Source organism: Ranitomeya imitator, chromosome 1 (genome assembly GCF_032444005.1).
Source record: "Ranitomeya imitator isolate aRanImi1 chromosome 1, aRanImi1.pri, whole genome shotgun sequence".
NCBI classification, from domain to species: Eukaryota; Metazoa; Chordata; class Amphibia; order Anura; family Dendrobatidae; genus Ranitomeya; species Ranitomeya imitator.
In genome coordinates, this window is record NC_091282.1 from 297,477,746 (window position 1) to 297,499,584 (window position 21,839).

Sequence of the window (21,839 nt, forward strand, 5' to 3'; positions counted from 1 at the left end):
AAAGACACATCTGACTTCTCACGTTTCCAGAATGGCCCCAACTATCCCCAACCTGCATAAACTCCTCATCCTTCTGTCACCTAATACTGAGCCGCTGCTGCTGTATGTGTATATCTGCACCTGCTTTCTGGTACAGTAACGGCTGCTATTACTGTCTGACATAATAATGCCACGACTGTGCCCCTTACATAGTAAAATTGCCTCCTAGAAAATATTAATGCCCTGTGCAAGTGTCCTAGAAAACAGTGTCCACATTTTTCCCCCAGAATGTGATAATGCACCATGTGTATCTTTGACGGCCACAGTACTTTGAGTGGCCCTAAAACAATAATGCTTAAGTCCCCACTTAACATATAAAATGGTTTTCCACTACTAACAGGGCTGCCACTAGAAATTTTGGGGCCCCATACTGGCAAAATTTTCGGGGCCCCCTTGAAACTCCGCCCAGGCTCCACCCCAGCCCCGCCTCCAGGTTCCACCTCACGAACTGTCCACAGTCCCACCGCTCTCTCTTGGAAAATCTTCACTTCTCACCTATCACACATTGACAGTTCCCATCACCAGATCACACATATAGCCGGCAGCTTTTGTTTTGGCCAAAAGATTTTTTAAGCCGCCACCATAACACGGTAGACACTTTTGGCCGGGCCCTACTCTACTGTAACCTACTAAATATTTGTTAAAATATGCAATACAATTTAGGTATATTTTTATTTATTTTTCAATTTTTAAAATGACCAATATCACATACAAGGAACAAATACCACAGCACTATGACCAGATGACATATTACCACCACAAAGAGAAGAGATGAACAGCGCTCCAAACGGGTGTTGTAGTATCAAAACGAAATCTTTATTGGTCCATGAGAGAGCAACGTTTCGACCAGTATCCTGGTCTTTGTCAAGCATACAACTGAGTACAATGTGTCGGCTTAAATGGTGTGGATACCATGCAAGGCACCAATCACCAACCAGCCACTAATTACATATATAGACACAACAAATAACATCCATCAGACAACACAAAAAAGCGTTAAAATGGATACACACAATGTCTGCAGTATATAAAAAGAGAAAAGCAGAATTCAACACATAGATAATGTAACCATACTGCAGTGTTTATATTCCGTCCAACCAATTAGGTTCCGGCATAGTCATAACCATGGATACGAGGGCCCAATGAGAAGGTCATAGCGTCGATCCTCTTAGCCAATCCGGATCCTTCCTGTGGATAGCGCCAAAAATCCAGCCAGCCTATCCCACTTCCTCTTGTTCCTGGTAAAGATCTAAGTAGCAAATCAAGTAACCACTTACTTATGCAACGAGATCGCATCATAATCCAGCGCCATCCAGCGGGTCACATGACCACAGAACACTCAGGGACACCATGTTGTATATGGCTGCGCACCATGGCAACAGCTGGCCCCCTCACGTGAACTCAGGGAAAGGATCCGCCCCGCCACCACGCGACCAGATGTCATCCCTGCGAGAGAGGAACCGCGGTCGTGCGCACGCGCAGCACCGCCGGAACCCGCAGCATCGCAAACGCGATACAAGCATATCCAGCGGCGCCGTGAGCGCCACACCCCCCCGGACTCCTCCCACAAAAAGGAGACACAGGCGCGCCGCCGCCGGGACATCCCAACCACGACGTCACAGAGGGAGCAGGCTAGACTCCAGTGCGCAAGCGCCCAGTATAAATATGGGTCTATGTGACCACGGCCACCATAAGTTGCCATGAAAACCAAGAGAGCATAAGTGGATTATTAAACCATATGTGAACAATACAGCTCGAGCATACTGCATAAGAGAGACCACACTATACATATAGAATCTCACAGTTATATTAACCGAGGACAGAAAAACATTGTTTAATCCTATGTATAATAAAAAACATTTAAAATAGACACCGTAAAAACAAAATACCGATGAAGTTGCCATAATTGAGGGGAGAAAAATTATTTAGGGCAGGGGCTCTCTGTTTAATAAGACAGCGATTTTCCTGGACAAGGTATTACGTACCTATGCGACATCTGCCAAATCCTATATCCGTGACACTAATGATTTTCTTAATAAACTAGAGGACATTACTGTGTCTGAGACTACTCTGCTTGCATCGTTTGACGTTGTATCGTTATACACGTCAATCGAACATGACAAAGGTCTTGATGCAGTCTCTTGTGCGCTATCGGGCTCTGACGTGGCCCCGGAGAGTGCACGACTTGTCCTCACACTGTTGGAGCTCATCCTCAGGAGGAATTATTTCCTCTTTGGGGATGAGTTCTTTTTACAGTTGAGGGGTACCGCCATGGGGTCCAATGTGGCCCCCACTTATGCCAACATCTACATGGCGGTATTCGAGGACAGGTTCGTGTATGGTTCCAACCTCTGGCGCCACGTCAGAGCCTGGTGGCGCTACATTGATGATATTTTTTTGATTTGGGACGGCAACACAACAGAGCTTAATGAGTTTCATGAATACCTTAATGGAATTTACGTGGAGTTACAATTTACCTTGACATCGTCTACCACTCAGCTCCAGTTTTTAGATACCCTTGTATATAAGGAAGGAGATAAGCTAAAGACAGACATTTTTTTGAAAGAGACGGACAGAAATGGCCTGCTGCTATTTGATAAAAACCATCCTCGGAGAATGGTTAACTCCTTACCGTGGAGCCAACTCCTGAGGGTCCGGAGAATAGTGTCGGATGACACTGTGGTTGACCAGAGGCTTGATGAGATGTGCCTCAAATTCTCTAATAGGGGTTATCCTAAGAAGGAGTTACGTAGGTTTAGTTGTAAGGCTCGAAATGTAACGCGAGAATCTGTTCGTAAACCAAGCTCCCCTAAACGATCTGGTGAGCGTATCCCCTTTGTATCTACCTATACTTCAGCTAGCTGCCACATTGATAAAATCTTGAGGAAACATTGGTTGGGTTTACAGCGCGGTTTACCATCAATACCGGCGTTTAATAACTATCCTATGATGTCTTACAGGAGGGGACGCAATCTGGGTGATAGTCTAGTGAGATCAGATATTGGGTCATCTAAAAGCTCCTTTGTTCAGACAACTTTGGGCACACCCAGGCTTGGATAATTTTCCATGCCTGGGTTGTGTGAGTTGCAACAATATGCTTAAAGGGGAGTTTTTCTATCACCCGCACACGGGTAAAAAAATCTATCTGAAGGAACGGTATACTTGCTCTTCGAGTTTTGTTGTGTACATGATTACGTGACCGTGCGGGTTGGCTTACGTGGGGGAGACCACAATGGAGGTGCGGGCACGAATAAGTAAACATAAGAGCACGATACGTACGGGACTTACTGATTTGCCGATCCCTAGACATTTTTTGGAGAAAAAACACTCTATTAATCAGTTACGCTTTAGAGTGATAGACAGTGTCCCAGTTTTGAGGAGAGGAGGGGATAGATTATTATTACTCAGAAAAAAAGAAATGAGGTGGATCTACTCATTGGGGACCCTACAACCTGGGGGTTTAAATTTAGACTTTAATTTACAGGTCTGTATCCCTAAATAATTTTTCTCCCCTCAATTATGGCAACTTCATCGGTATTTTGTTTTTACGGTGTCTATTTTAAATGTTTTTTATTATACATAGGATTAAACAATGTTTTTCTGTCCTCGGTTAATATAACTGTGAGATTCTATATGTATAGTGTGGTCTCTCTTATGCAGTATGCTCGAGCTGTATTGTTCACATATGGTTTAATAATCCACTTATGCTCTCTTGGTTTTCATGGCAACTTATGGTGGCCGTGGTCACATAGACCCATATTTATACTGGGCGCTTGCGCACTGGAGTCTAGCCTGCTCCCTCTGTGACGTCGTGGTTGGGATGTCCCGGCGGCGGCGTGCCTGTGTCTCCTTTTTGTGGGAGGAGTCCGGGGGGTGTGGCGCTCGCGGCGCCGCTGGATATGCTTGTATCGCGTTTGCGATGCTGCGGGTTCCGGCGGTGCTGCGCGTGCGCACGACCGCGGTTCCTCTCTCGCAGGGATGACATCTGGTCGCGTGGTGGCGGGGCGGATCCTTTCCCTGAGTTCACGTGAGGGGGCCGGCTGTTGCCATGGTGCGCAGCCATATACGACATGGTGTCCCTGAGTGTTCTGTGGTCATGTGACCCGCTGGATGGCGGCTGGATTATGATGCGATCTCGTTGCATATTTGTAAGTGGTTACTTGATTTGCTACTTAGATCTTTACCAGGAACAAGAGGAAGTGGGATAGGCTGGCTGGATTTTTGGCGCTATCCACAGGAAGGATCCGGATTGGCTAAGAGGATCGACGCTATGACCTTCTCATTGGGCCCTCGTATCCATGGTTATGACTATGCCGGAACCTAATTGGTTGGACGGAATATAAACACTGCAGTATGGTTACATTATCTATGTGTTGAATTCTGCTTTTCTCTTTTTATATACTGCAGACATTGTGTGTATCCATTTTAACGCTTTTTTGTGTTGTCTGATGGATGTTATTTGTTGTGTCTATATATGTAATTAGTGGCTGGTTGGTGATTGGTGCCTTGCATGGTATCCACACCATTTAAGCCGACACATTGTACTCAGCTGTATGCTTGACAAAGACCAGGATACTGGTCGAAACGTTGCTCTCTCATGGACCAATAAAGATTTTGTTTTGATACTACAACACCCGTTTGGAGCGCTGTTCATCTCTTCTCTTTGGATTACACGTATATCCAGGTTGGTTCCCTGGACCAAGGAACGAGCGCCCTTCTGTGTGAGTGCTGTCAGCCCCATTTTTCTTTACTACATATTACCACCACAGTGATCGAATAATATAAAATACAAGGAACAAATACCGCTACACTATGACCAGACCGCATATAACCACAAATGACTGAATACTACAATACTGATCAGTAATAAAAAAAACCCACAATACTATCACCATCAGTGCCATTATACACAGGAGATCTGTAATTAGTAAGCAGTGTCTGTGTACAGGTAATACAGTGATCACCGGTGACATTATACACAGGAGCTCTGTATATAATGTATAGGTAATACAGTGATCACTGGTGACATTGTACACAGGACCTCTGTATATAGTATACAGTGTATAGTGTCAGTGTATAGGTAACACTGACTCACCAGTGACGTCTCTAGGTGAAGTCCTTCATCTTTCATCCAGCACAGATCGCCATCACTTCATCCAGCCAGGACTCGTCTCTGCAGGAAATAAAACAGTCATTTCGAGTTCCGCTTGTAGAACACATTACTTAATTATCCCAACTTCTACATTACACCACATGAAGAAGGCAACATAGTATCACTCTACACAGTAACAGGACCTCCCCCCCATTTAAAACAGTATACTCAAAAAATAAAATAAATACATCACTGCAATAATAATATCCTTTAATTAGCCCCTATGGTATTATTCGCCATCCTAGCCCCCGTGTGTCTCATTCCAGGCTCCAGCCATATGTTCTCCCATCCTGCCCTCATGAGTATCCATTCTGCCCCATATGATCTCCCCATCCTGCCCCATCTGTCTCCATCGTATCCATCCTGCCCCATCTGTCTCCAATCTTGCCCCATCTGTCTCCATTCTGCCCCATCTGTTTCCAATCCTGCCCCATCTGTGTCCAGCACTCTGCCCCATCTGTGTCCAATCCTGCCCCATCTGTGTCCAGCACTCTGCCCAGTCTGTGTGCAATCCTGCCCCATCTGTGTCCAGCACTCTGCCCCATCTGTTTCCAATCCTGCCTCATCTCTGTCCAGCACTCTGCCCCATCTCTGTCCAGCACTCTGCCCCATCCCTGTCCAGCACTCTGCCCCATCCCTGTCCAGCACTCTGCCCCATCCCTGTCCAGCATTCTGCCCCATCCCTGTCCAGCACTCTGCCCCATCCCTGTCCAGCACTCTGCCCCATCCCTGTCCAGCACTCTGCCCCATCTCTGTCCAGCACTCTGCCCCATCAGTGTCCAGCACTCTGCCCCATCTCTGTCCAGCACTCTGCCCCATCTCTGTCCAGCACTCTGCCCCATCTCTGTCCAGCACTCTGCCCCATCTCTGTCCAGCACTCTGCCCCATCTCTGTCCAGCACTCTGCCCCATCTCTGTCCAGCACTCTGCCCCATCTCTGTCCAGCACTCTGCCCCATCTCTGTCCAGCACTCTGCCCCGCACTCTGCCCCATCTCTGCCCAGCAATCTGCCCCATCTCTGCCCAGCACTCTGCCCCATCTCTGCCCAGCACTCTGCCCCATCTCTGCCCAGCACTCTGCCCCATCTCTGTCCAGCACTCTGCCCCATCTCTGCCCAGCACTCTGCCCCATCTCTGTCCAGCACTCTGCCCCATCTCTGTCCAGCACTCTGCCCCATCTCTGTCCAGCACTCTGCCCCATCTCTGTCCAGCACTCTGCCCCATCTCTGTCCAGCACTCTGCCTCATCTCTGTCCAGCACTCTGCCCCATCTCTGTCCTGCACTCTGCCCCATCTCTGTCCTGCACTCTGCCCCATCTCTGTCCTGCACTCTGCCCCATCTCTGTCCAGCACTCTGCCCCATCTCTGTCCAGCACTCTGCCCCATCTCTGTCCAGCACTCTGCCCAGCACTCTGCCCCCCCCGTGTCCAGCTTTACTGCCCCCCGGCCCCCACCCTATGTCCAGCTTTACTGCCCCCTGGCCCCCACCCTGTGTTCAGCTTTACTGCCCCCCGGCCCCCACCCTGTGTCCAGCTTTACTGCCCCCGGGCCCCCACCCTGTGTCCAGCTTTACTGCCCCCCGGCCCCCACCCTGTGTCCAGCTTTACTGCCCCCCGGCCCCCACCCTGTGTCCAGCTTTACTGCCCCCCGGCCCCCACCCTGTGTCCAGCTTTACTGCCCCCGGGCCCCCACCCTGTGTCCAGCTTTACTGCCCCCCGGCCCCCACCCTGTGTCCAGCTTTACTGCCCCCCGGCCCCCACCCTGTGTCCAGCTTTACTGCCCCCCGGCCCCCACCCTGTGTCCAGCTTTACTGCCCCCCGGCCCCCACCCTGTGTCCAGCTTTACTGCCCCCGGGCCCCCACCCTGTGTCCAGCTTTACTGCCCCCCACCCTGTGTCCAGCTTTACTGCCCCCCGGCCCCCACCCTGTGTCCAGCTTTACAGCCCCTGGGCCCCCACCCTGTGTCCAGCTTTACTGCCCCCGGGCCCCCACCCTGTGTCCAGCTTTACTGCCCCCCGGCCCCCACCCTGTGTCCAGCTTTACTGCCCCCGGGCCCCCACCCTGTGTCCAGCTTTACTGCCCCCCGGCCCTCACCCTGTGTCCAGCTTTACTGCCCCCTAGCCCCCACCCTGTGTCCAGCTTTACTGCCCCCCGGCCCCCACCCTGTGTCCAGCTTTACTGCCCCCCGGCCCCCACCCTGTGTCCAGCTTTACTGCCCCCCGGCCCCCACCCTGTGTCCAGCTTTACTGCCCCCCGGCCCCCACCCTGTGTCCAGCTTTACTGCCCCCCGGCCCCCACCCTGTGTCCAGCTTTACTGCCCTTGGCCCCCCCCCCCCCCCGCATCGCCGCTCTCAAAAAAAAAAAAAAGTTCTACTTACCTGCCGCGCTCCTCTCTCCACGCAGCTGCACCGTGCACTCGCCGGCGACTGACAATGACGTCAGACGCCGGCGACCTGCACGCGCGGGCCCGCACGTCAATAGCGTACAGCTGTAGCGCCGGCCGCCGCTAAGGGCCCGGTTCAGCCTGCGGCTGCCGGTAGGGGCCCGGTGAGCAGGTAAGAGGGGGCCCGATGCGGGCCCCCTCTGCTCACCGGGCCCCATACGCCAGTCACGGCTGTAATGCCCTGATGGCGGCCCTGACTACTAATTTAAGCACCTTTCATTTGTCATAAGTCTTTTATTACTTGCCCTGCCCTCTAAGCTCATCTCTCTGAGGGTCATTTATCCTTGTGTTTTGATTCTAGCCCTGCTGCTTTCGATCTGGTAACCGGAATAGGATGAACACTGGTTGGGGCAGGGCTACATCTCTGTGATTTGTTCTGATATGTTGCTCCAGGCGGGCCCCTCTAAGCGCAGGGCCCGGGGCGACCGCACCCTCTGTCTCACCCTCCCCCAGGTACTGTAGTTACGCTACTGCTCCTCCGCCAATGTTAGATATCTGGAGCAGCAGAGGAGACCCACCAGTGGACCCGGGAAAGGTGAGTATGATCTTTGTGGTTCTCCTTTTGAAGAAGTCAGAGTACTTCAAAACGCATAGAGACTAGGCTGCACTGTTCCTCACATGCTGTATATTGGATTTAACTAATTCTACAGCTAGTAGCGCAGGATACCCGCATCTTCTCAATTCATCGTCTCACCTCAATTTTATGTGCAAATGATACATTTGATGATAATAATGTGTTACTTCCCTATAAAAATATTTAGAATTGAGAGTCCTCAGTGGTTGATACCTTTTAATGGCTAACTGAAAAGATGGTAACAAATTGCAAGCTTTTGAGACTACACAGGTCTCTTCATCAGGCAAAGACTAAAACAAATTCTGAAGAATCATATTTATGCACAACATAGCACAGAGTAGAAAAAAAAGGGGGGGGGGAGGGAACCATGGATAAGATTCTTTTATCCATGGTTTCCCCCCTTTTTTTTCTCTGTGCTATGTTGTGCATAAATATGATTCTTCAGAATTTGTTTCAGTCTTTGCCTAATGAAGAGACCTGTGTAGTCTCAAAAGCTTGCAATTTGTTACCATCTTTTCAGTTAGCCATTAAAAGGTATCAACCACTGAGGACTCTCAATTCTAAATATTTTTCTATCTACTGGCTAACACGGTACCAAGATACATATCTTTCTTACTTTCTTCCCTATAGACATGTATCACTGTGCTTGCTAGAGCTCCACACAGCACAGTAATAATCTGCCTCATCCTCTATCTTAACTTCCTTAATGGTTAAATAACCGGTGTTTTTTGAGTTGTCTTTAGACCCAGAAAACCGGTCAGGGACTCCCGCTCCTTGGTGTTTGTCGCTGTCACTATAATACCTCAGAAGATACAGAGGACGGTTCTCTTCCTTCTGCTGATACCAGTGCACCGAGCGACCACTTATACTGATTCCATTAGCTGTACAGGAGATTTTCACTGTACTCCCTGGGGATACAGATTCAGCGGGCGACTGTGTCAGTGTGATCTGAGCCGCACAATCTGAAATACAGGAAAAAAAACATCAGAATACACAAAAAATTAAGCTTCAGTCATAAAGGAAAAGCTTTGTTGTTATCAGACCCCATCTTACATGTGCTAATATAGAGAAGCATGATGAATACGGCTGCCCAGGACATGTTGCATGTGATCTCAGCTAGAAATCTCTTTTTAGCTTTTATGGTCCTGCATATCATTTATATATAGACACAAAGAATAATAACAGAAATTAAATGTAAATGTGATATCACCTGATAGGATGCTGCAAACTATGGAGAAGGGTAACTCCACCCCAATAATATTCATCAAGCTTGAATAACGTAATGGTAGACTTGTAATGAGGACTTTCATGGAACTGATGCAGATTCTAGAACATGTGGGAGAATGATATATTGTACATTAAAGGGATTATCCAGGTTTTTTTTTTTTACAAAAGCCTGCAGTCAATTGTATTAAACATGTACAGTATGTCTATTCGAAAAGTGGCTGGGTGTATGCATAGTGCATACTTGCTATCATATGACTGCTCAATATTGCTGCCGGCCCTTGAGAATCCTCACAATGCACAGTGACTGAGGAGTTTCATGGAAAACTTGAATAACCTCGTTATGGCTGCAATAATGGAATCTAATTTAAACTGTCTGCTAAATTATCTACTGACATTGCTTTACAGCTTCACTATTGCATCACAAGTAAAAAGTCAGGACATGGTAAGATTTATATACACTGCTCAAAACAGTAAAGAGAACCCTTAAACAACACAATGTAACTCCAAGTCAATCACACTTCTCTGAAATCAACCTGTCCGGTTATGAAGCAACACTGATTGTGAATAAATTTCTCCTGCAGGTTTTGCAAATGGAACAGACAACAGGAAGAAATGATAGTCAATTAGAAAGACAAGCCCTATAAAGGAGTAGTTCTGCAGGGGGTGACCACAGACCATTTTTCATCCTTTCTGGCTATTTTTTGGTCACTTTTGCATTTTGTCATTGCTCTCATGCCTAGAGGTACTGTACAGTGGCATAAGGCGGTGTTTACAAAGCACAGAAGTTACTCAGGTAGTGCAGCTCATCCAGGCTATTTTTTGGTCACTTTTGCATTTTGTCATTGCTCTCACCCTTAGAGGTATTGTACAGTAGCATAAGGTGGTGTCTACAAAGCACAGAAGTTGCTCAAGTAGTACAGCTCATACAGGATGGCACATCAATGCGAACTGTGGCAAGAAGTGTAGCAGTGTCTGTCAGTGTCTGACAGTGTCCAGAGCGTGCGGCAGATACCAGGAGACAGGCCAGTACACCAGAAGATGTTGAGGCCATATTAGGGCAACAACACAGCAGCAGGACCGCTACCTCCACCTTTGTGCAAGGAGGAACAGGAAGAGCAGTGCCAGAGCCTGCAAAATGACCTCCAGCAGGCCGCTAACATCCATGTGTCTGCTCAGACTGTCAGAAACAGAATCCATGAGGGTGGTATGAGGACCTGACATCCACAAGTGGGTGTTGTATTTACAGCTCAACACCATGCACTGGGATTGGCATTTGCCAGAGAACACCAAGATTGGCAGATTCGACATTGGCGACGTGTAACCTTCATGGATGAGAGCAGGTTCACACTGAGCACATGTGACAGATGTAATGTCTGGTGACACTGTGGAGAACGTTCTGCTGCCTGCAACATCTTCCAGCATGACCGGTTTCAAATATTAAATGTGGTCTTTCCTGAAGAAAAAGTAACTCTATACTTTGAAATGCATAGAATAAACCACCACCTTATTCAACCTTTACTAGGATATATGTCTCAATACTTTCAGCAGCGCCGAAATCGTCCACCCACTATTCTCTATGATCTTTGATGTCTGATGGTCACTTGCTGATCTATGGCTCTGCTGCAGCTGATGTCCTACATTATATGCCTTCTTAACAGATTGATCAGGTTAGTTTAATCTGATAATCTGAGCATTAAGCTTACTGTATTGTGTCTCTCGGATAAGAGCCTATTTTGCTCTGATTTCTCCTACAGCTCTTTTGATAAGAATGACCGGTTTGGCAGTGGGTCAGTAATGATGTGGGGAGGCATTTCCACAGTTTAAAAACTGTGGCTTTAAGGCCATGTGCACACGTTGCGGAAAGTGGTGCAGATTTATCCGGATTGATTTTGGTAAACCACACTGCGGATTACCTGCGGAAGTACCACGGATTTGCCACAATTTTTTTGCGGATTTTGTGCGGATTTCACCTGCGGTTTTACACCTGCGAATTCCTATTATGGAGTAGGTGTAAACTGCTGCGGAATCTGCACAAAGAATTGACATGCTGCGGAATAAACAATGCTACGTTTCCGCGCGTTTTTTTCTGCAGCAAGTGCACTGTGGATTTTGTTTTCCGTAGGTTTACATGGTACTGCAAACTCAGGGAAAACTGCTGCGAATCCGCAGTGGCCAATCCGCTGTGGATCTGCAGCAAAATCCGCAACGTATGCACATACCCTTCTGGTGCAATGCAGCACAGAGTGAAATCCATCGTGGTCTCCACAGTATAATCTAACAGGCTATGGAGCTGAAATTCACAAAGCTCATCAATTTACACTGGGGCCGATCCCTGGAGCATGTGGGCAGAAATCTCATCAACAATGCTGATACAATATTATGCATTTAATTTTCTATACAAAAATCTGCATTGAAATAATTTCCGTTTAACAGAAATATGTTGGGGGTGTGTTAATATTTTACAATTATAAGGGTAGGCCCATGCTCAGCAAATTCTTCCACAGTAAATATATTTTGAAATATCTTTTCGTAAATGTGATTAATAGCTTAGTCCATTGCGCAGTGCAATCCTTGGACATCCCAAAAAGATTTATGTGTTCATATAATTTGTGTCAAAATCAACGTGTGTTACTATATGCCAATCACTATCAATAAAAAACAAGAAATAAACTCCAGCAGGTTATTATAAGGGTCGAAGCGTGTTTGTAATTCGTCACTTGCATCTTTTACTGTATATACTGGAGGCTGGGATGGTTAGAGAGCACATGCTGTTTTCTTGACCACCTCTCTGTTGAAGTCTAAAGGCCCCTTCACACTAAGCGACGCTGCAGCGATACCGACAACGATCCGGATCGCTGCAGCGTCGCTGTTTGGTCGCTGGAGAGCTGTCACACAGACAGCTCTCCAGCGACCAACGATCCCGAAGTCCCAGGGTTACCAGCGTAAAAGTAAAAAAAACCAAACACTACATACTTACCTACCGCTGTCTGTCCCCGGCGCTCAGCTTCTCTGCACTCCTCCTGTACTGGCTGTGAGCACAGCGGCCGGAAAGCAGAGCGGTGACGTCACCGCTCTGCTTTCCGGCTGACCGACGCTCACAGCCAGTACAGGAGGAGTGCAGAGCACAGCGCCGGGGACAGACAGCGGTAGGTAAGTATGTAGTGTTTTTTTTTTTTACTTTTACGCTGGTAACCAGGGTAAACATCGGGTTACTAAGCGCGGCCCTGCGCTTAGTTACCCGATGTTTACCCTGGTTACCAGTGAAGACATCGCTGGATCAGTGTCACACACGCCGATCCAGCGATGTCCACGGGAGATCCAGCGACGAAATAAAGTTCTGGACTTTGTTCAGCGACCAACGATCTCCCAGCAGGGGCCTGATCGTTGGTCGCTATCACACATAACGATTTCCTTAACGATATCGTTGCTACGTCACAAAAAGCAACGATATCGTAAACGATATCGTTATGTGTGAAGGTACCTTAAGGCTAGACTCAGGCATCGGATGCGATATGCTAATGACACGGCTCCAGCTCTGCTTCGAGCGTGAGCCGAGTGTCATGCTACTGTGCTCTGATTGTCTCTCAGGAAAGAATCGCAGCACAGGTGCGGAGGAGACAGAGAAAGTAATTTTCCTTTCTCGTCCATGGCCTGACTAGAGATATATTGGACTGCACTGGGCTGGGATAACATCCGAGTGCAGTCTGGTGTTTACTTGCACGTTTTGGTGCCATCAGATCCCCTGCTACGCGTGTGACCAAACACACTGCTGCCTGGCTACTACTAGCCATTCTAAGTATCTTCCCACCCTGTGGTGCTAGAATGGATCGAGACCCTGGAAGTTGTTTGGTCCAGTCCAGATATCTTGAAAATTTAACCGTGTGTGATCAGGAAGTATGATAAGTCAGCACACAGAGAGGCCGTGTTTGAAGAGTCAGTGATGGCACTGCGTTTGGTTGAGCTATCATCCATCTGAGGATCTGGACTGTCGGGAGTGCACTGGTCACAGGGACAGTGATCCCAGTTCAGCAGCTTTCCTAGGAGAGAGCACTGACGGGAGGTCAGCGTGTGGAGCAGGAGTTCCAGGAAGGTAACCCAGAGTTGCGGGATTGTGTGCACTGATGAGGGTCAGTTAATGAACTGTGGGGTCACCCCACACTTAGTCACGCCCCTCCAGGGTAAGCCCGGCCTGTGGCGCAGTAGTTCCACATCCACCAGTGTTACATCTTGGTCGGGCCGTGGACTCCGTTGACAAATTGTTACATCTTTTTCGGGCCATGGACTCCACTGACAAATTGGGACCCAGGGATCCCAAGTCTAGTGTACAAATATTGTAAAGGAAGTCTGCTCTCAGCATGATAGGATCAGCTGATGCAGACCATCATTGTGGTGGTAAACCAGCTGTCTTGCCTTGCGCAGGCGTGTACTACAGAGGACATAGAATGAACTTCAATCCAATATTGTGGCCAGCATGCAGCCAGCGGGTAAGGAAAGGGTGAATCAAACACCCGAAAACTCCGCCCATATGACCGAAAACCGGTCCCGACAAATTCAGGTGACAGGTTCCCTTTAAGTATATAATTCCACATGTGTTAATTCATAGTTTTGATGCCTTCAGTGTGAATTTACCAATTTTCATAGTCATGAAAATACAGAAAAATCTTTACATGAGAAGGTGTGTCCAAACTTTCGGTCTGTACTGTACCGTACCTGGCCACTAAAATAGATCTCTGCTTCCATGAGCAATCTCAGGAACAAGCTTCAGTGTCTCCTTGAACCAGAAGACAACCCAAACTTCCAGTTCCCTTTGCTTTTGCAAATCACACCACCAGCCACTGAGCCAATACAGGTTGGGCAGGCCAAACTTTCTGCACAGGGACAACAGAGGAGGCACAAAGAGAATGTTTCCATCTACTTTGGAGGAAATGGTCATTTTGTTTGCCAGTGCTCTTTGAGACCAGGAAACTCCAGCACCTAGGGTTGGCTGGAGAAACAACCCTAGGTGAGAGTAATTGTTCTCCAAAGCTACTGACACAAGTTAACGTGACCTGGCAGAAGAGGTCCCTCTCCTCTGCAGTCCATCTGGATTCTGGCTCCGTGGGCAATTTCATTCATCTGTATCGTCGACTTAATCTCACTACAAAACAGCTGGATTATCCCCTCACTGTTGTGTCCATTGATAGACAAATCTTGGCAGAATCTGTTCAATTCATCACACAGCCAGGCACGCTACGTATTGGAGTCCTGCATACTGAAAGGGTTTCCTTCTATGTGCTACCCATATCTATAAATTCTGTTCTCCTGGGTCTTCCATGGCTGCGTCTACATGAGTCAGTTATTGGCTGGTCCTCCAGTCAGGTACTTTATCAGGAACCGCACTGTGCTTCCAACTGTCTAGTCAAGTTCACGCCCAAGACTACGCCTCTTGTGCCTTCGAACCTTGCTCTGTTGCCCATCCATTATTGTGTGTTTGCAGATGCATTATGTGAAAAAAAGGCTGAGTTTCTGCCACCCGACAGACTTTATGGCTGTCTCATCAATTTTCTTCCTGGCACTTCACTTCCCTGGGGCGAGTGTATCTCCTATCTCTCATAGAAAAAATCCCAAAGCCAGCTCACCAGGCAGCCTCAGCAGGTGCACGGAACTTCCACGTTGATCCAAGTAGAAAGAGGAAAAAAACTTCGTTCCAGCTCCAAAATTTAAAATATCGATCCTTTATTAGTCCATGATAAAAACATATGCTGAGTAACTCTCCATAGCACAGTAGGAAACGAGCAACGCGTTCCGATCTTTACAGATCTTTGTCAGAGCTACAAATGAATAAACGTATAACATTATATAGACACCACCAGCCAATGAACAACAACCCCCAAATCACATGACGAGGAAAGGTCCTATTGGCAAAATACGATACACACAAAAGAAAGAAGATATTGCACATAAACACTTATAAAATTATGAACATGTTAAGAGAAACATTAATATCAAATACTCATGACAAAAAAACACTAGTAATGATACATCAATTAATTGCGCTTGTTGAGACCAGCAGGAAAGCGAGTGTTCAAGTAGTAAATCCAAAATGCTTCATGCATCAAGAGACAGCGTCTGGAGTCGCCCCCTCGCAGAGGTTTGTTAACACGTTCTATGCCATAAGCACGAAAACAATCAGTGTTGCCAGCGTGCTGGGTAATAAAATGTCTGGAGGCTGCCGACACTGAGCGAACAGAATCACTTGACTTCTCTATATCATGTAAGTGCTCATTAATTCGTATTTTTAACTTGCGAGAGGTACAGCCAACATAAGACAAGTTACAGATTATACAGTCAATCTTGTAGACCACAGAAGCAGTGTTACAGTTAATATACTGCTTTATATTAACCCCTTCATGACCCAGCCTATTTTGACCTTAATGACCTGGCCGTTTTTTGCAATTCTGACCAGTGTCCCTTTATGAGGTAATAACTCAGGAACGCTTCAACGGATCCTAGCGGTTCTGAGATTGTTTTTTCGTGACATATTGGGCTTCATGTTAGTGGTAAATTTAGGTCAATAAATTCTGCGTTTATTTGTGATAAAAACGGAAATTTGGCGAAAATTTTGAAAATTTCGCAATTTTCACATTTTGAATTTTTATTCTGTTAAACCAGAGAGTTATGTGACACAAAATAGTTAATAAATAACATTTCCCACATGTCTACTTTACACCAGCACAATTTTGGAAACAACATTTTTTTTTGCTAGGAAGTTATAAGAGTTAAAATTTGACCAGCGATTTCTCATTTTTACAACGAAATTTACAAAACCATTTTTTTTAGGGACCACCTCACATTTGAAGTCAGTTTGAGGGGTCTATATGGATGAAAATACCCAAAAGTGACACCATTCTAAAAAATGCACCCCTCAAGGTGCTCAAAACCACATTCAAGAAGTTTTTTAACCCTTCAGGTGCTTCACAGCAGCAGAAGCAACATGGAAGGAAAAAATGAACATTTAACTTTTTAGTCACAAAAATTATCTTTTAGCAACATTTTTTTTATTTTCCCAATGGTACAAGGAGAAACTGAACCACGAAAGTTGTTGTCCAATTTGTCCTGAGTACGCTGATACCTCATATGTGGGGGTAAACCACTGTTTGGGCGCACGGCAGGGCTTGGAAGGGAAGGAGCGCCATTTGACTTTTTGAATGAAAAATTGGCTCCACTCTTTAGCGGACACCATGTCACGTTTGGAGAGCCCCCGTGTGCCTAAAAATTGGAGCTCCCCCACACGTGACCCCATTTTGGAAACTAGACGCCCCAAGGAACTTATCTAGATGCATAGTGAGAACTTTGAACCCCCGGGGGCTTCACAAATTGATCCGTAAAAATGAAAAAGTACTTTTTTTTCACAAAAAAATTCTTTTAGCCTCAATTTTTTTCATTTTCACATGGGCAACAGGATAAAATGGATCCTAAAATTTGTTGGGCAATTTCTCATGAGTACACCGATACCTCACATGTGGAGGTAAACCACTGTTTGGGCACATGGTAAGGTTCGGAAGGGAAGGAGCGCCATTTGACTCTTTGAATGAAAAATTATCTCCATTGTTAGCGGACACCATGTCGTGTTTGGAGAGCCCCCGTGTGCCTAAACATTGGAGCTCCCCCACAAATAACCCCATTTTGGAAACTAGACCCCCCAAGGAACTTATCTAGATGCATATTGAGCACTTTAAACCCTCAGGTGCTTCACAAATTGATCTGTAAAAATGAAAAAGTACTTTTTTTTTCACAAAAAAATTCTTTTCGCCTCAGTTTTTCATTTTCACATGGGCAATAGGATAAAATGAATCCTAAAATTTGTTGGGCAATTTCTCCCGAGTACGCCGATACCTCATATGTGGGGGTAAACCACTGTTTGGGCACACGGCAGGGCTCGGAAGGGAAGGCGCGCCATTTGACTTTTTGAATGGAAAATTAGCTCCAATTGTTAGCGGACACCATGTCGCGTTTAGAGAGCCCCTGTGTGCCTATGCATTGGAGCTCCCCCACAAGTGACCCCATTTTGGAAACTAGACCCCCCAAGGAACTTATCTAGATGCATATTGAGCACTTTAAACCCCCAGGTGCTTCACAGAAGTTTATAATGCAGAGCCATGAAAATAAAAAATAATTTTTCTTTCCTCAAAAATGATTTTTAGCCTGGAATTTCCTATTTTGCCAAGGGTAATAGGAGAAATTGGACCGCAAATGTTGTTGTCCAGTTTGTCCTGAGTACGCTGATACCCCATATGTGGGGGTAAACCACTGTTTGGGCGCACGGCAGGGCTCGGAAGGGAAGGCACGCCAATTGGCTTTTTAAATGGAAAATTAGCTCCAATCATTAGCGGACACCATGTCACGTTTGGAGAGCCCCTGTGTGCCTAAACATTGGAGATCCCCCACATATGACCCCATTTTGGAAACTAGACCCCCAAAGGAACTAATCTAGATGTGTGGTGAGGACTTTGAACTTCCAAGTGCTTCACAGAAGTTTATAACGCAGAGCCATGAAAATAAAATAAAAATTTTATTTTCTCTAAAATGATTTTTTAGCCTGCAATTTATTATTTTCCCAAGGGTAACAGGAGAAATTTGACCCCAAAAGTTGTTGTACAGTTTCTCCTGAGTACGCTGATACCCCATATGTGGGGGTAAACCACAGTTTGGGCACATGTCGGGGCTCGGAAGTCAAGTAGTGACATTTTGAAATGCAGACTTTGATGGAATGCTCTGCGGGCGTTACGTTGCGTTTGCAGAGCCCCTGATGTGGCTAAACAGTAGAAACCCCCCACAAGTGACCCCATTTTAGAAACTAGACCCCGAAAGGAACTTATCTAGATGTGAGGTGAGCACTTTGAACCCCCAAGTGCTTCACAGAAGTTTATAACACAGAGCAGTGAAAATAATAAATACGTTTTCTTTCCTCAAAAATAATTTTTTAGCCCAGAATTTTTTATTTTCCCAAGGGTTACAGGAGAAATTGGACCCCAAAAGTTGTTGTCCAGTTTCTCCTGAGTACGCTGATACCCCATATGTGGGGGTAAACCACTGTTTGGGCACACGTCGGGGCTCAGAAGGGAAGTAGTGACTTTTGAAATGCAGACTTTGATGGAATGGTCTGCGGGCGTCACGTTGCGTTTGCAGAGCCCCTGGTGTGCCTAAACAGTAGAAACCCCCCACAAGTGACCCCATTTTGGAAACTAGACCCCCCAAGGAACTTATCTAGATATGTGGTGAGCACTTTGAACCCCCAAGTGCTTCACAGACGTTTACAACGCAGAGCCGTGAAAATAAAAAATCATTTTTCTTTCCTCAAAAATGATGTTTTAGCAAGCAATTTTTTATTTTCTCAAGGGTAACAGGAGAAATTGGACCCCAGTAATTGTTGCCCAGTTTGTCCTGAGTACGCTGATACCCCATATGTGGGGGTAAACCACTGTTTGGGCACATGTCGGGGCTCGGAAGTCAAGTAGTGACGTTTTGAAATGCAGACTTTGATGGAATGGTCTGCGGGCGTCACGTTGCGTTTGCAGAGCCCCTGGTGTGCCTAAACAGTAGAAACCCCCCACAAGTGACCCCATTTTGGAAACTAGACCCCCCAAGGAACTTATCTAGATATGTGGTGAGCACTTTGAACCCCCAAGTGCTTCACAGACGTTTACAACGCAGAGCCGTGAAAATAAAAAATCATTTTACTTTCCTCAAAAATGATGTTTTAGCAAGCAATTTTTTATTTTCTCAAGGGTAACAGGAGAAATTGGACCCCAGTAATTGTTGCCCAGTTTGTCCTGAGTACACTGATACCCCATATGTGGGGGTAAACCACTGTTTGGGCACACGTCGGGGCTCGGAAGGGAAGGAGCACCATTTGACTTTTTGAATAAAAGATTGGCTGGAATCAATGGTGGCGCCATGTTGCGTTTGGAGACCCCCTGATGTGCCTAAACAGTGGAAACCCCTCAATTCTTACGCCAACACACCCCTAACCCTTATCCCAACTGTAGCCGTAACCCTAACCACAACCCTAACCGCAACACACCCCTAACCACAACCCTAACCCCAACACACCCCTAACCCTAACCACAACCCTAATTCCAACCCAACCCTAACCCTAAGGCTATGTACCCACGTTGCGGATTCGTGTGAGATTTTTCCGCACCATTTTTGAAAAATCCGCGGGTAAAAGGCACTGCGTTTTACCTGCGGATTTACTGCGGATTTCACCTGCGGATTCCTATTGAGGAATAGGTGTAAAACGCTGCGGAATCCGCACAAAGAATTGACATGCTGCGGAAAATACAACGCAGCGTTTCCGTGCGGTATTTTCCGCACCATGGGCACAGCGGATTTGGTTTTCCATAGGTTTACATGGTACTGTAAACCTGATGGAACACTGCTGCGGATCCGTAGCGGCCAATCCGCTGCGGATCCGCAGCCAAATCCGCACCGTGTGCACATAGCCTAATTCTAAAGGTATGTGCACACGCTTTGGAAAACGCTGCGGATCCGCAGCAGTTTCCCATGAGTTTACATTTCAATGTAAACCTATGGGAAACAAAAATCGCTGTACACATGCTGCGGAAAAACTGCACGGAAACGCAGCGGTTTACATTCCGCAGCATGTCACTTCTTTCTGCGGATTCCACAGCGGTTTTACAACTGCTCCAATAGAAAATCGCAGTTGTAAAACCGCAGTGAAATGCGCAGAAAAACCGCGGTAAATCTGCCATAAATCCGCAGCGGTTTAGCACTGCGGATTTATCAAATCCGCTGCAGAAAAATCCGCAGAGGACCAGAATACGTGTGCACATACCGAAACCCTAACCCTACCCCTAACCCTACCCCTACCCCTACCCCTACCCCTAACCCTAACCCTACCCCTAACCCTACCCCTACCCCTAACCCTACCCCTACCCCTACCCCTAACCCTACCCCTAACCCTAACCCTAACCCTAGTTCTAACTCCAACCTTAGTGAAAAAAAAAAAAAATTCTTTATTTTATTATTGTCCCTATCTATGGGGGACAAATGGGGGGGGTCATTTACTGTTTTTTTATTTTGACCACTGTGATAGATTATATCACAGTGATCAAAATTCACATTGGAACGAATCTGCCGGCCGGCAGATTCGGCGGGCGCACTGCGCATGCGCCCGCCATTTTGGAACATGGCGGCGCTCGGGGAAGAAGACTGACGGACCTCGCCAGGATCGGTAAGTATAAGGGGGGGAGATCAGGGCACGGGGGGGCGTCGGAGCACGGGGGGGAGGGATCGGAGCATGGGGGAGAGTGATCGGTGTGCGGGCGGGTGGATCGGTGTGCAGGGGGGGGGGATCGGTGTGCAGGGGGGGTGGTTCGGAGCACGGGGGGGGATCGGAGTGCGGGGGGGTTTGATTGGAGCACGGGGGGGTGTGATTGGAGCACGGGGGAGCGGACAGGAGGACGGGGGAGCGGAGCACAGGACGGAGGGGAGCGGACCACCGATCGGGGGGCTGGGGGGGCGATCGGAGGGGTGGGGTGGGGGCACATTAGTATTTCCAGCCATGGCCGATGATATTGCAGCATCGGCCATGGCTGGATTGTAATATTTCACCATTTTTTTAGGTGAAATATTACAAATCGCTCTGATTGGCAGTTTCACTTTCAACAGCCAATCAGAGCGATCGTAGCCACGAGGGGGTGAAGCCACCCCCCCTGGGCTAAACTACCACTCCCCCTGTCCCTGCAGATCGGGTGAAATGGGAGTTAACCCTTTCACCCGGCCTGCAGGGACGCGATCTTTCTGTGACACAGCATATGCGTCACAGGTCGGATTGGCACCGACTTTCATGACGCATACGCTGTGTCACAGGTCGGGAAGGGGTTAAAATGCTTGGAAGCACTGGAGTCATTAAATGTCTTAGTGACTAATGCGTGATCACACGTTTTACATCTATTACTGCCACATTTGTAAAAACCCATATAATTCAGCCAGGCTTTACTTTTATTTGTACAGGAACGAAAGATGCTTGGTGAAACCCTATTGCCAATAGTCAGAGCTCTTCTTGATACTACATTAACTCCTGTGCTTAAAATTCTAGCCAAGCTAGCATCCTCATAAAGAATAGGTAAAAATTTATTGACTATGTTTTTTATTTTATTGAACTGGGAACTAAACTGAAAACAAATATATGGTTTACTGTTCCTGTCAGCAGAAATAGGTGCAGGAGATATTGATGTTTTGGGTATGATTAAATTATCGTGTTCTTTTAGGTCAACAATTTTTTGTGCCCTGTTCAACATCCAGGATGGATAGTTACGGCATTTCAATTTACCAGAAGCTACACTAATTTCATTTTTCAAAATACTCCCATTGCTGCAATTTCGTTTGATTCTGGTACATTCC

At 46.9% G+C, this 21,839-nt stretch overlaps 3 protein-coding genes across 7 annotated transcripts in view; all 3 read right to left on the reverse strand.

Annotated features, from left to right (window-relative positions):
- Positions 1-21,839, reverse strand: part of LOC138670016 (immunoglobulin lambda-1 light chain-like) — a 348,412-nt gene that overhangs the window by 105,990 nt on the left and 220,583 nt on the right. The gene's annotated exons all lie outside the window — the stretch shown is intronic.
- LOC138669991 (immunoglobulin lambda-1 light chain-like) overlaps positions 1-21,839 on the reverse strand; it is a 773,781-nt gene that overhangs the window by 99,149 nt on the left and 652,793 nt on the right. The gene's annotated exons all lie outside the window — the stretch shown is intronic.
- The window catches only part of LOC138670007 (immunoglobulin lambda-1 light chain-like), a 310,472-nt gene that overhangs the window by 90,122 nt on the left and 198,511 nt on the right, over positions 1-21,839 (reverse strand). The gene's annotated exons all lie outside the window — the stretch shown is intronic.